The sequence below is a fragment of the Podarcis cretensis genome (genome assembly GCF_951804945.1).
Source record: "Podarcis cretensis genome assembly, chromosome: 2".
NCBI classification, from domain to species: Eukaryota; Metazoa; Chordata; class Lepidosauria; order Squamata; family Lacertidae; genus Podarcis; species Podarcis cretensis.
Window position 1 is genome coordinate 62,385,982 of NC_137171.1, and position 12,990 is coordinate 62,398,971.

Below are 12,990 nucleotides of genomic sequence, written 5' to 3' on the forward strand. Positions count from 1 at the left end.
AAGAACACAAGACCATAAAACTAACACAGGACACCGAAAATGGTTTTATTTGTTTTTCCAGAAAACATAAAAATCTCAGGGTTGAAGGTACTCATCTGACTAAGCCTTTGGTTTACGTGAACTGAATTTGTAAATAAAAAATAAAGCCATTTATATCGTTGTACTTTATAAAACAGGTTTTTTTAAAAAAATCAGGGTTTATCTGCTGCTTTAAAAAAAGTTTTGAGGATGAGAAATCAAAAGCTTCTGTATTGTTCACTTATTGTTCCAGCTTATACCCCGGTCAAATATAATAAAACAAGCAGAACTGATCCAGACCATCAGTTATTGTGGAAGACCTCATTACGCCAGGAACATCAGGATGTGGAGGCACTGGCCTGGTATGTTATTGAAAATCACTGTCTGTCAAGCAAAACTATACACGAGAACCTCTGGCAAGCTGTTGAAATTCATGTTTTGCAAGCACTGAGCTGCACAAATGACTCAAGCAGAGGCATAAAATCTAATGGTGAATTTATAATCGACTTGAGACAGGGGAGAAGTGGGGGGTGCATTTGGAATAAGAACCTAGAAATCATTCCAAAGCTGATACACCTTCTCTTTGCAACAAAAGTATGCATCATTCTGATGCATCTTCAGGTACAGATACCTATTTATCTGGTGGAGAAGGAAGGACTCGTGAGCCTCTGATAGGCAATGGGTGCTTTTTAGCAGCCACAGATTCATAGAGTTGGAAGGGACCCTGAGGATCATCTAGTCCAACCCCCTGCAGTTCAGGAATATGCAGCTGTCCCTTACAGGGCTCAAACCTGCAACCTTGGTGTTATCATGCACCTCTTTACCTTGGACTTTGGTGATTAAGTTTTTTTGTTTTGTCTTATGGGGCCCACTTCTCTTGTTGAATCTGTACTCTTACGTTCCATCTAGAATAGTTTTACTTGCTTTATAATTTTAACCATTTTATCTGTTTTTAATAATTGTATACAGTGGTACCTCGGATTACAGACGCTTCAGGTTACAGACTCCGCTAACCCTGAAATAGTACCTCTGGTTAAGAACTTTGCTTCAGGACGAGAACAGAAATCGCGCGGTGGCAGCGTGGCAGCAGCAGGAGGCCCCATTAGCTAAAGTGGTACCTCAGGTTAAGAACAGTTTCAGGTTAAGAACGGAGCTCCGGAACGAATTAAGTTCTTAACCCGAGGTACCACTGTAATCCACCCGAAGACTTTATGGTGAAGGGTGGGTAAGAAATCTACCAAATAAATAAAACTTTTTGCTTCTGTTTTTGTACCAGAAGCTTGCATCTAAAAGGGTTTCATTCCACACACTAGGCTTGGGCTCCCGCTACAGAGGCTGGAATGTGCCCTAGACACATGAGTTCCTTATTCAGGCACTCCACAAGTATTTGGAAGACTGTGAGATGTTCCTTGCAAAGCGGGCACTATCTCTCAAGTGTATCTGGGCAGGTGGTGGTAGATTCGGTTGGGACTACCTCCGAAAGAGAGGCTCTGGGTAGACTTTGATGCTTTGAGTGATTTGGGCACCTCACTTGAAGCTAGGGGTAATGATATGTGTGATACAGCACTAGAATCTGCCATTCAAAAGCACATCTTGTATAGCTAGCACCAGCCAGTGGCATTAACTGCAACTGCACATATATGTATTACTGTTGGCTTCTTGGGGTGAAGGGAGGGGCTGACTGTCTCCAGCTGTGGGAAGTATCATTTGGATGGGTCATATTTTGCAGCTCACAACACAGGAAGAGGGACAGTTTGAAAACCAAAATTTAAATTCAAAATTCAAAACCTCAATACCTCAATACCTCTCCCCTTATTCTATTTTTTTTTTTAAAAAAAACCTTGTCTCAGCTGAGACATTTTTTTCCAGAGGCTTACTTCAACAATCCATCAGTATATCATTTACCATATTAGGCCTTGCTGCTATATTGCGTTTTCAATATTGATAACTACAATACCATACAATAAAACAAAGTTGAAATGGACAGGAAAAGCCATATTTGGCCAAAAGAAATTAATGTAAATGTTTCCCCAGAAAATATATGTGCAAACAAGTATTATGTCAAAACTACCCGTAACAAATATTGATGCAACAATAGTTGGAACACAGCAGGGTGCCAGATCCCCAGTTTCCATCTTGATTTCAAAAACCATCTACTAGCAGGTAGATCAGGCTTCCTCAACTTCAGCTCGCCAGATGTTTTTGGCCTACAACTCCCGTGTTCCCTAGCTAGCAGGACCAGTGGTCTAGGATGATGAGAATTGTAGTCTCAAAACATCTGGAGGGCCGAGGTTGAGGAAGCCTGAGGTAGATTAACCTTGGGGTGAGAGGGATGAAACTGCCTGAGGCAATGAGAACATAGCTAGGGAGGTGGGAATAGAAAGCTCAGAGTGAGAAAAAAAGCAGAGGGATGTTAATTTCTTATACTAATTATGTCTTTGATTTCCCAGTGGAAGAGGGCAATGCTGAGAAAAGTGATGATGGAAAAGCCAAAGCCAATTATAGAAAAGTGGTGGGTAGGCTCAGCCCACCTGACATTAACCCCTGGACTAGGTAAGCCCTTGTCTGATCCAGTAGGGCTTATCTGGCATACTCTGAGTCCAGAATTGGAGAACATTTGCATCCCACCTTTCCTACACAGAACAAAAGGTGACAAGGGCATTGATAGGCTAGGATATGTTGAATTTTTCAACTTTCAAATTCCCAAAATGAGGAGAGCTATAAATTTGTAACATGACTTGGGAATTCCAAAGATATTTCGGTTGAATTAATTTAATTTAGTTTTGCTTGTTAGGTAGAATGTATGTAAAATTGCATAGAGATCATTAACAACGATTGCCAAGTATTAATATTATTTTTAGTATTTAGTATTTAGTATTCAGAAGGTAAAATTAAAATTATTTGGTTTTCCGAAAGCAGTTTATGTGCTTCTTCATCAAACATAGCCTTGCCAAGTTAAATGTTACCCAATGACAACAATAATAGCAGGTCTGAATTCCTCAAATCCTAAAACATATTTTTAAGACCCTTCACTGAATAAATTTGCAAAAATTAAGTATACACCTAAAATGACATGTCCCATTGCTAGGTATTTAAAGGACTTGAAGCATGGGCCCGTGATAGAAATTTGCATAAAAATTGCATATGCTCATTTATTTGCACAGATACTTCAAGTAAATTCATATGGCAGACAGCTAGGGATTCACCAGTATTGTGCTATGCTGTGCGTCCAGCCATCCGATACAAAAAGTGTTAAAAAAAAGAAGTTTAATACAACTTAGAAGGGAGGGGCAGGAGATTTGGGTTCCATCACAAAAGTTGTGGGGCTCAGCCCTCTAGCGATGCATATCATTATTCCCCATGCATTTTGTCTTTACAACAAATGTGAGGGCGGTTAGGCTGAGTGTGTGTGACTGGTCCAAGGAAAGCAATGTGGACTTGGAGGGCATTTGAACCCAGGCCTTCCTAGCCATGGTCCAACACTCTAACCACTAAACCACACTGACTTTTACAATGATCTCCATTCCAAGCCCTGTCCTAAAGCCGTCTAAGAAGAATGAGAAGCAGGGTGGAGATGGGATCCCTATCTACTCATTGACAGCACCAATAAACAACAGCTATAGGCTATGGTGGCCAGCATGAGAGGTGCAGTTGGGATTCTGGAAGCCAAGCAGAGGAATAGGGATGGGTTGGCAACATTCTCATCCTAGCAGGGCCCCTGTGGATTATTCTCCATAGCATAGGAACCCAGATCTCAGCAGAGTCCTTAAATCCAGTTAAAATCAATGGGACTGAAAGGTGCTGAAATTTGGATTGTGTCCGTACAGTTTCATCTTTATTTATTTTCTGCCTTTGTGGTGTTTGAAATCATTTTAGGAATGTGCTTTGCATTTTCTTGGGTTAACAAAAATATTTAATTTTCTCCCGTAATTCACAACATGTTTATTTTGCATCAACGGAATCATGCTGAGTTCCTTATGAGGGCTATTTATGTCCTGTTTAGTAATTTTCATGGCTGCTAACCAAAGATGTGTCATATTTTTAAAACTATTGCATTCAATTTGTGTGTTTAATCTATATTTATACCCCTTTCTTATCAAATACTTCAGGGCTTTATTAACTGTTACTACCTTTTAGGAAGCCAGAATAAAGAATACTTGACACCTCATGTTCCTCTGTACAATAGAAGCAAAGTTCAATGAACTGGGGGGAGAGGGAAACGCAGTAAGAGCTAAAACAAATAAACAAGCAAAGTAAAACACAAGACAAGGAGTGAAGCAAAAAAAGAAACAACCACATCAGCAAAAACTAGTCCAAAGTATGCAAAAACAATTATAATTGTTAACAGTTCTTCTTCCCTGAAGGGGAATCAATGTAATTTTATCTCACCCAGAGGTGGGGAAGCTTTTTTCAGATCAAGGGCCACATTCCCTCATAGGCAACCTTCCGGGGGCCACAAGTCAGTGGTGGACAGGTCCAGAGACAAAAGTGGGTGCAGCAAAAAGCGTGACTCTGACCTTTGTACAATGAAAGCCAGAGGTCTTTACATTCACCCATGCCCCATGTGCATTTCTCCATCCAGCCCAAGAGCAACAGCACTCAAGGAGGACCTAGGAACAGTCCCCAAGGGCCAGAAAGAGAGGCCTGGAGGGCCACTTTAGCCTTTCGGCCTGAGGCTCCCCACCCCAGCTGTAAATAGTTAGCCATTTCTTCTATTTTCTAGTAGACCTCTGAAAACTTCACACGTTACATACTTTGACCAGATGTATACGGTACACTTGTTTATTTTTAGAAGAAAGTCCCACTTAATCCAGTAGGACTTTCCAACAAGTAAACATGGCTGGAATCTGCCTGTTATTCTGGACTCACTGCCATGGTGGAATTGATAAGCGGTTTCTCCAGCCCAGACTAGGGCTCCTAAACCTTATAACCACCCTTCTTTGTGTGCCTTCAACAGGCAGGCTCACATGCAGGCATTGAACAGATGAGGCTCTTACTCAGACAGAAAAAAGAGCACTGGGGGGAATACTGTTTCCTACTACAGGCATAGGGAACTGTGGCCCTCCGCATAGTGTTGGTTTCTGCCCCAGCCAATGATCAGGGGTGATGGGAGCCGTAGTTCAACATCTGAAGGAACACAGATTCTCCATCCCTGGCCTGGATATTCTTATTTGTGACCCCAGAGGGAGCAATAAAATGAAAGGAGCAGCATTGGCTCCGTTACCTACAGACTGATGAAGCAGCATGGAAATGGTGGGAGTATGCATCTCTCAAGACTTATATCCAGGCAAGAAAAAGCTTCACCTGCTTTATATCCAGGCAAGAAAAAGCTTCACCTGCCCACAAATCTTTACTGTTTATAGCCTTGTTGTTACCTGTAAGACACGTAATAGTATACACTCCTTCCCTAATTTGGGGTGCTCCCTCAGGATGCTTTATTTTAAGGGCATTTGGCAACTGTAATTATTACTTCTTGATTACTAACTGTTGCCAAAACCTCTCTCTTTATAAATAGGGCTGGAACCCTGTCTAGACGTTTCAGGCTACAGCTCCCACCATCCCTCACCATTGGTCGTGCTGTCTGAGGCTGATGAGAACTGGGATCCAACATCTGGAGAGCACAGGTTGAGGAAGGCTGCTCTACACACTTACCTGGAATAACACCCCGTTGAATTGAACAGGACTTGGTTCTGAACAGCTAGACATAGGATTGCACTGTTAAAAGCAAATCTTGTGCATCCTACAGTTAGTGGCCTGGTTTACAAAAAGAGCTGAATCACCAAAAGCAAAACTGATCGGCGGCAGCTGGCAGATTGAAGTTCTCAGCAACTTTCAGTGGAACATCTCTCTGATTAGCGATAAACTTTGTACAGGAGAGTAGGTTTAGGTACCCCAATATCAATCACTACATCTCTGGCAGTTCTATAAATGTCAGACAGGCTGCTGATTCATTTCCTAAAATGGCTTCCTCTGGTACGGCCAACGTCTCTGGAGATAATGACTTTAAAGGCTCCTTAGGTAAGCGATGACTAGTGTTTCTTTTAAGGTCAAAAAGCAAGATTCTCCCATAAATCATCAGGAGGCTTTTTTAAAAGTGAGAATTTAAGAGAAGTAGCAGAATTTATAGCATCCGTTGCTCCAGCCGCAGAGTAGTAGAAGGTGGAAGCATAAATAAGGTTGCCATATTCTGAAGAGCAAAAAAGAGGACACATTTGCCAACATCTACTTTTAACAATGGATCGCTTTGATGACTCTGCCCATGAAAAAGAGGACAAATAGCAACCCTACAAGCATTTGTGACCCCATTATTGGGCAAATGAAGAGAGGCCTTTTTGGAGTGAATGTGTGCCCACACCACTTCAGTGGCAGCAGAAAGACAGAAAAGCATGTTGGCCATTCTCTAACAAAACATGAGACCTTAACTACTTCCAAATAAAATCACTGGAAAAAATTGGGGGGGGTGTGGAAATTCCAGGTTTACCTGTGTGCTTTATAATATCACATCACTCCCAAATATAGTATCCCCTCCCAAATCTCATTAAGCAGTGTTTTAGCTTCCCAGTGAGCAGCACAGGTATCTTGACTAAAGCAGCTCCCCTTAGACAAATGTTTCCATGTTTTCCCTCTGAGTCGAACTTCTCTGTTGTGGCTTCCTATAGAGTTGGGACTTATCACAACAGCACAGCACATTCAGCAGAGTTACAATGAATGAGATGAGCTTTAAAAGGATTCGGTATCCGTCTGCTTATTTTGCATTAGCCAAGCAAATGCTTTGAGAGGACACATATTCTTGAACTACCACTATATGGCAAGATAACGTACTAAATATGTGAGTTTCTTGATACTTGCAATTTGGAGCTAGCATCTGAAAATGTAGGGGGATATACTGTATATCTTCATAGCGTTAAGATTCTATTGGCTTCATTTAGTATTCCCCTTTTAAAAATAAATTAAAATACTTTTTTTTTTACTCTTCTGTTAAATATTATTTATGAGGAAAATTAGAAGGAAGTGCAGCCTATGTACTATATGGCGGGGAGTTAATGGTGAGCATTATTTTACTCCATTCTCTCCCTGTGAACTAAGAATGTGCCTTAATAAACTAGGGTTGTTTTTAGTAATCTCCTGAGATATGTCAGGGGAATTAGCCTTTGAAAATGGTGTGGTTTTACTAAGCAGCTGTATAGTGGATTTGCTAGAGGTCTGAGCAAGTAAAGCCTATTCTGTGAAGTGCAGATTTCCAATATGAGTAAGGAAGTGCTACAGTGACATCTATTGGAAAGCACTCTGATCCATCATTACAGGAAACAGATTAATCCAATAATCTATTTTGTTTGTCTGGAAGAATGTACAAGCCACTTAATCAAAGAATCCCTAAGCAGCGTACATAGAACAGCTTTTTTAAAAATTATTAATATGTTTCTTGGTTTGCCATGAAAACCAGTGCTTTGTGAGTGGTAGTTAGGAAATCACTTTCTACTTCATGATACTTTTCATTGGGCTAATCTTTCACTGATGTTCACCACGGTAACACTAAATCCCGGTTGTCTGCACAAAAAGTTCTTCTGAGATGAAGTAATGCTATCCAGAGACCTGATGCCAAACTTTAGACAGGAATCAAGCATGGCATCCCAATTCAGTGAATTATAGAATGACTATATTGACGATACATTTTGCCAATAGTGGCTGGCACAGGCAATGATGTGTGGTGTTGGGAAACCAGGTAAGCAACGCCACCCTCTCCACACTGGCCACTAATACATCTGCTTCAGATGCATGATAAAATTATCCATGAGACCTAAGATTCACAGAATGGTAAAGTTTGAAAGAAATACACAAAGCAGGAGGATAAAAGGTGAGATCCTAGGATACAGATCCTTTTTATCACCAGAGCAATCAACAACCAATGATGGGGTAAGGTGAGAAGATGTAGATTGGGAAAATAATGAAGAGAAAATCTGAATTCTCCCCCCACCCCAACTGTTCTAATTTGGAGCCCCCGCTCCACTCAGTAAACAGCTTATAAATGAAACGGGGGGGGGGGGGAATCAGGGAGGTCTGATCACAGATTTCCAATGTAATGTATAGTTTGGTCCAAACTCATTTTCCTTCCCCAACAGTTTGCCTCACCCACAGCCACTCAAGACATCAGTCACAGCTGTTGTCCAGCTTTAAAGTAGAACTTTTCATAAGAACTTCTTGTGGACCTCAGGAAGGAAGGAATTTGCCCCAGTTCTTATTTTTCTGCATGACTACAATGTGTACAGTTTCATTTAAGCCCTGAAACAAATTGGTGTGACCTAAGGAAGTAACCTATCGCATCCCCACAGTCCCTTGGCTGTTCCTTATTAGTACAGAAGATAACCATCCCCTGAGCAGAACAAATAAATAAATAAATCAGCACTTCAAAAAGAACATTCCATGTGAATGGAAGGTATCTTTGTGCAGCAACAAATTCCCCATCCTTTTGAAGCTTGGAGGAGAACCCTGCAACATATATAATCTTTTCTCTTCTAATCTGAAACTCTGAATCTTTCACTTCAGCAAGCCAGAATCTCAGATGTCTGGTTTTTGTGGTGGAAGTCTAAGTCTGCGGGAAGTAAGTTGGTTGTGTCATAGTCTGTCTCTCAGCATTTAGATGATTAAATGCCTTTCGTGTGCAAATTTAATATCTAGAAAAGTTGTATAAAAATAGAGAGAAAGCAAAATCTCTAGGAAACCAGAACCAAGCCTTAAAGATGAAAGAGTAGCCAAATTGAAATTCATCTAAAGAGATACTTTTGACACTTTGAAGTTATGGTGAGCAGAAACAGTTAAGTACAAGCAGTTGTCACATTTTTGAACTGATCATTGAGAGAGGGAGGGAATCTAGGGAACTTTTATTGGGCTAACAATAGGTTCAGTAGGAAGAGCAGCCTTTAAGATATCAGATCTGTAAATAAAACCTAATATACACTGACTGGCCATGGAATGCCTGGGTGGAAGCCAGCTGAGCCTGTGGTTTATTCATTTTTGGGACCACACTGCAGTGTTGCCTCCATGTACAGCCCACAGAAACCTTCCTATAGGAGTGAGTGGCAGCCATTCACGTATATCAGAGAAGGTAAGTAGATACATTAGGGTGGGGGGAGCTAAATTTGCCCCTGTACTCACCATAGTAATCCCACTCTCTGGCATGAGGAACACATTTTGCCCCCACCCCCTTGGCTGGTACTGAGCACTTCTTGGTCATGCTTGAATGCAATGAAACTCAGGAACGAGCTTTTTAAAAATATTAGACTTTTATAACTTTCCTTTAAATAAAATTACCTTTACAGCCAAAAATTACCAATGAGAGGGGCCAACAGTAATAGTTTGCACTTGTCCATCAGTTTCCAGTGGAATAGCAATTACTATGAAAACCCCTCTATGAAGAAAGGTTGCAACATTTGGGGCTTTTCCACCTACAGCAAGCAGTGGACTGGAACCTCCCGGCAGGCCTTGGGTCATTTTCAGGTGCCTGCCCCATGCCCTCCTTCACTTGCCTGCTCCTTCCCCTGGCCATGCCATAGCTTGTTGGTTGGACAACTCCTTGAATGCTGATTAAATGTTGGCAGAGATAGAGAAGTTTGTGGGTGCAAGAAGAAGAAAGATAGGTCTCCTTCCTCTGAGGAGAAAAGGTCAGAGAAGGCAACGAATGAAATTAGAAAGAGAAAAGGTTAGTATTTGTTATTAATAAAATGGTGTCAGTAAGGACCAGCCGCCAAACTCTGCCTCTCTCCCCCAATACGATAACTCAGGACTATCCAGCCAAAGATGGATGATTGAGGACAGGTGGAAGAAAACACTTCTTTATACAATGCATAATTAAACCTTAGGAATTTGCTCCCGCATCATAAATTGTAGTTAGCTGAATGGCTTTAAAAGAGGATTCGACAACTTAATGGAGCTTAAGGTTATCCATGGATACTAGCAATGGTGGTTATGGGATACCTTTGCTGTGAGAGGCAGAATGCCTTTGAATACTATCTGCTGGGAATTGCAAGTGAGGAGGGGCCTTTTGATCCTGTTTGCAGGCTTCCATGGGTATCTGGTAAGCCACTGTGAGAAAAAGAACCTGGCTGAGATAGTTCTTTGGTCTCATCTGGCAGGACTCTTCATATGCTCTTACTACACACTGGTGTGTTTTGTGACCATACGAAATATGTCTCTAAACTATATATATATACTGCCCAATGACAACAAAATCCACCATAAAAATGATAAATCTGCATAACACAGAACAGCATAAGAGAACAATAGAAAGATTTAACAAACTTAAAAGTTGTTTTTTTCTAAAGGCAAGCAGTTAAAAATAAATTAGATGTGAATTAAAACACATAGAATCATGGAATTATAGAATTGGAAGGTACCCCAAGGGTCTTCTCGCCCAACCCCCTGCAATGAGGGAATCTCAACACAGTCCCCCATGCAAACCTGCTTAGCTTTGCAACTGTGGTAGCAGTTTATGGGGGGGCATCTCTATTTTCTCATGGGAAACCTCATTTGGGGGGGAAATGCTCTTTTCATATAAACCTCTGGCTAAATGCATCTAAATGGTTAGAGCTTTTCTTTATTGCATTTCTAAAGGCTGAGATGCGACTGACGAGTGCCTCAAAACATGTGTCCGAGGACTGCATGCGGCCCCTTTGACTCCCCACCCAGCTCCCATGCTGCCTTCCCAAAGCTGGGCAAGGGAGGTGCTGGTCTTTGGGAAGGTGTGAGGGCTCTGACAGGGTCCTAGAGTCCTCTCTATCCTTCCCAAAGCCTAGTTAGCACTTTCCCAGCTTTGGGAAAGAATGGGGAGCTCTAGGGCCCTGTCAAAACCTTGTGCCTCCTTCCCAAAGCCCTATGCCTCACTTACCAGGCTTTGGGAAAGCAGAATTAAGGGCTGGGGTGCCTCAGATTTTGGGCCTCAACACTCCTCCCGCCCCCGTGACTAGGCAGTGTGCAGCCTGCATGTTCTGTATTGAAGTACTCTTGCAGCCCACTTGGTATGAAATGTTATAGACTGTCCTGGACTAGCCCCTTCACCCAGGTAGATGAGATCATTGTAGTGGTATGAGTATGGTCCACCCACAGAGTCAATTTCATAGAAACCTCAGTGCCTTTTTGTTTAGGTTTCAGCAGAGGACTCATGAAAGGCATTGAAATCTAATGCTTCACAGCTTTATTGCTTGGTCACTGATTGGTGGCATGCGAGTCATTAAGGGTTCAACCACAGAATCCACTGCAATATTTTATTGCAAACCCCTCCACTCTTTGTTCCTGTTTCCAAACTGAGTACAGTAGTTCCCTGGACAGTGTAATTTACCAGGTTAACCCACTAGGTGGCAGTGAAAGCTCATGGTTCATGATACCGTGCTTGGAACAGCACTGAAGTCCAAGCTAAGCTCCCATGCCAGCAATTTACTCAGCCTTCATCCTGATTTGCTTGCACAGAGCTTACCCCAGTGATTAGACTACCTCTAGTCTTTACTGGTGGGACGCAGGTGGCGCTGTGGGTTAAAGCCTCAGCGCCTAGGACTTGCCGATCGAAAGGTCGGCGGTTCGAATCCCTGTGGCGGGGTGCGCTCCCGCTGCTCGGTCCCAGCGCCTGCCAACCTAGCAGTTCGAAAGCACCTCCGGGTGCAAGTAGATAAATAGGGACCGCTTACCAGCGGGAAGGTAAACGGCGTTTCCGTGTGCGGCTCTGGCTCGCCAGAGCAGCGATGTCACGCTGGCCACGTGACCCGGAAGTGTCTCCGGACAGCGCTGGCCCCTGGCCTCTTAAGTGAGATGGGCGCACAACCCCAGAGTCTGTCAAGACTGGCCCGTACGGGCAGGGGTACCTTTACCTTTACCTAGTCTTTACTGAGCATTTATCCTGATTTGTTTGCAGGGTACAGTACTTACATGTCTTCCTGTTAATCATTCATCCTATGCTTTTCAGTGCATTTTCCTGTTACTTTCCTAACTGCACTTTCTTTAAAGTCCCTTTAAAGAAAAATGCAGTTTTGTTATGCTAGTGTTCACTTCCAGATGCCTTGTTTATTGAACATTCATTCAACATGCATGAATAAATGACATTTGACTATTTATTGAGTGATCCTTCTGATTTGTTTGCAAAAACTGCTATGCCAAGCAATTCTTAACCCACACTTCCATTACATTTTATGGGCACTTCCCTTATTTCATCAAGTCCGAACCTGGGGGGAGGGGGGTTTATTGCGCAAGATCTCCAAATCAGTGTTAACTGTGCAACCTGTGTAAGTGAATCCTGTCCCAAAACAGCAAGTGTCTGGAAGTGTCCGCTTTCATTGCACAAACTTTCTGGTATGTGCTTGAATCCGTCCCGCAAAATAAATCGTTTCAAGACTGGTGATAGCCTTTCATTTAGATGCTTTTTAAAGAGCATCAGAGGGAGAGATCCATCCCAATCTGAAAGCTTCCAACTTGGGAAGCTTTTCTTACTAGATGCATGCTGGGGGCAAAGGGCAGAAGTTATTTCACCCAGCCTTTCTTGGGTCTGGGCCTTTGGAGACGGTGTTACACTGGATGGACCTTGACCTGGTCACTCCTCAAGGTAGTTCTTAACTCTCGAAAAACAACTTTTGTCCACCCCGCCCTTTGCTAAGAAGCTGCCCACCTGGAAGCCTGCAAGCTTTTAAACGCAGGTCGGTGGGACTCCCGGCTTTCCTTCCCCTAGGCAAAAGCAGCAACCCCAGACCCTGCTCTTCCGCGAGTCGACTCGGAAAAGCAAGTTTCCCTCAGTCCCAGGTGAGTGCAGGGTTGCGGCCTGACAGCGCGGGAATCCCACGTCAAACGAGCCCAAGGGGGCGAAGTTCCTGAGGCAAAAGTCGGCTTCGCCTTGCGCGCGCGAAAGAGGCGCTTCCTCAGGAGTAAGCCCGCCCAAGTTCCTCCTTCGGCGCCGGTGCAGAGCAGCCACACCAGGGCTGTGGGCGAGGAAGCCCG

The 12,990-nt window shown here is 42.9% G+C and overlaps 1 long non-coding RNA gene across 2 annotated transcripts in view; it reads right to left on the reverse strand.

Moving 5' to 3' along the window:
* LOC307210552 overlaps positions 1-12,800 on the reverse strand; it is a 92,517-nt gene extending 79,717 nt beyond the window's left edge. For both annotated transcript variants that reach the window (XR_013836061.1, XR_013836062.1), the window contains exons 1-2: positions 12,665-12,800; positions 11,932-12,012 (exon numbers count right to left, since the gene is read on the reverse strand). This is a non-coding gene — a long non-coding RNA (uncharacterized lncRNA). The remainder of the gene's footprint in view (positions 1-11,931; positions 12,013-12,664) is intronic.
* Between the last annotated feature and the right edge of the window lie 190 nt (positions 12,801-12,990).